Here is a 2,814-nt window from a genome sequence, read left to right on the forward strand (position 1 = left end):
ATATTTAAAAGCACACGTCCAGTTTTGTGTGAGTGAAGGAAATCTGCTTGCGAGTGGAGAGATTTGTGCTCGCGCATTAAATGGATTGCGTAACATTATGTGCTCTCGACATTTGTCATTAAGATCACACTATAGAAACCGCCTAAAATTAAGTATAAAGAGGAGAAGAAAGCGGCCCTAGGCAGCTGCCTACACATGCCAGGATCCGCCACTGCCAGGTGCAGTTAGATATTTACTAAAAACAAGCCTATCGCAAGACATCTGGTAGGGGGGCACCTGGGGTGGCCAGCCAAATTTCAGGGGGGGCCGGTGCCACCCCTGGCCACCATGTAGACACACCCCTGGGTGGAGCTGATGGTAGGAAGCCCCTATGCGGACCCACATAGGTGAGAGCAGGTTGAGGGTGTGCAGAGGGTGTGATGGACAGCAGTGGAGCTGGGGCTGAGTGCTTGGCTGAAGTGAGATGTGGTGGCAGGCAGGTGCAGGACTCAGCCTGAACTGAAGAGGCAAGGAAGTCCAGCAGGGCTAGCAGAATTACAAGCCAAAGTAGAGGTGACAGTTCTTGAGACTGAACTGGAGTTGCATAAGCTGGAGCTGGCAGAGAGTGGAGTGACAGATAGACAGATAATAGACTAGGGATTGAGAAAAAGACAGGATCAGAAGGCGGAGGTGAATGAATGAATGAATGAATGAATGAATGATGCATTTATGGGTGGGATAGGGAGGATGGGTGGGAGCTTGAAAGATTCAGGAAGGTTAGGGCTGGACAAAACCAGAGAAAATTCAATTGCTTCATGACTGGGAGAAACCAGCGAAAACTCTGAATGTTTAGGGTGCTAGAATCAGCGATGAAGACAGACGGACAGGGCTAGGCAGAGGAGAAAATAATGGGTCAAAAGGCGAAAGTAAATCTACAAAAGCCAGCTGCAGCTCACACTCAGCGGTGGGGATGTGGGCGGGGCCTTCCTCCCTGCCCTCATACTCCACAGAATCCCTACTGGCAAAGAGTATAGAAGCCCAAGAGGCAAAACTCTGATGCTTTTTGGGTAACATCCACTAGGTGGCACGGCCGCCATTTTGGGGTGAAAATTCCAACTGGACAACAGCACAGATACACAGAAATAGACAGAATAACAACAAAAGAGAGGTCAAAGTGGAATAAAAGAACGCAATGTTGGGCAATCCACTGAAAAAACTATCAGTGTGACAGTAAAAATCTTGCCTTTTATCGTTTTCTCAAAGACCCTGACAGGTAATTATTCACAAGTGTAAAAAATATTGTGTGTTTTGAAGTGGGATGTAGCAATATCTTTTGCACCTGCTAACTTTAACTGTTTTTAGTCTAGTAATAAACTTAAATCCTTTTAGGAACTGCAGATCCTAGCCATAGGAACCATAATAATGATTTATATGGATATGACACCAAGTTAGAATGAGCTTATGCAACTTTACACATTTACTATTACTATATTATTAGTTACTATTACTCCACTAGGTCTGAAATATATATTGTACGTTTTAATCCCCTGGAACACAGTACAAACATTATGATCTTATAGAACATGATGCATTGCTGTGTCTGTCATAAATAAATAATTAAATAATTAAGTTTTTTTTTTTACAGTCTTCCTTTTAACCGGACATTAATATAAGACAATACTGCAAAAACAGTTTACTGTCAAGCTGTTACATTCCTGTTATATATTTATTGTCCAACATTCCTAATTTTTCTGTCATTAATTTAATTTCATATGTTGGTATTAATTCAGTGTTTAATGCTAATACTTGAACTTAAAATAATTTCAACCGAAACTGACATGGTTTCTAGAGAGCAAAGGTTTTGTGATAAAAGGGAAGACTTAAACACTCTAAAAATAAACTGTTAAAAGGATTTGATGATCAATAGTCTAGTGATTGTACGTTATTGTTGTCATCATTCAGGCTGTATTTCAGCTTTAATGTATGGTTTTTTAAAGCTAGTGGACTGCCGGGTAGCTTTCACCCCAAAATGGCGGGAAGCGTAGGGCTGCTGCTGGGCACTGCTGTTGCAATGGAACGTTCTATTGGCTTTCACTTTTTATCAGTATAAGTTCTTTGCTACTGGGACAGGCATTGTAGCTGGCTTACACACCTGATCAGACTCCTTATTGGGCTCAGGCTCCGGGGCTATAATTGGCTATGTTTCCTCAGGCTCTTTGGTCGCGGCGGGCTCTGGCTCCGTGTCCAGCAGGAGGACGAGGACAGCAAGATTCTCCATCGTGCCAAAAAACAAAAGAAACACTAAAAACAAATACTCAAAAATAGCTGCTGTTTTCTGTGTTGGTCTAATCTTATGTCACGGGTTGGCGTGTATAAATCCACAGGCAGGCACGACAATGAACAGTTCAATATCATTTAATAATCCAAATAACAGGGAAGCTCTACACATACACACAACCATAAACTGACGAGATCGGACACCAACAGAGACGAGGGTAGTTGAAATAATTGATTAAGAGCAGGTGAAACAAATCAAATCAAGACACATGAGGAGAAACTAGGCCACAGAAGACAAAGACACAACAAAACCATGACATCAGTGGCCTGTTGCATGAAGCTAGCTGAACAAACTCAGAGTTTTAACTAAATGTGGCTAAAGTAAACAGTACGGCTCCTCACCCCACGGAAGAGAGGGGCGGGGTGAGCAGAGCTCATTAACATTAAAAGGGACATGCAACAAAATTTTGTTGCATGTACCTTTTAATGCTAATGAGCTCTGCTGTGAAAAGAGTTGTTTTTGACAAGGTAAAAGGGTGTTGTTTTACACTACCATTG

The sequence above is a fragment of the Sinocyclocheilus rhinocerous genome, unplaced genomic scaffold, assembly GCF_001515625.1.
Source record: "Sinocyclocheilus rhinocerous isolate Xijiao unplaced genomic scaffold, SAMN03320098_v1.1 scaffold952, whole genome shotgun sequence".
Taxonomy (NCBI): Eukaryota; Metazoa; Chordata; class Actinopteri; order Cypriniformes; family Cyprinidae; genus Sinocyclocheilus; species Sinocyclocheilus rhinocerous.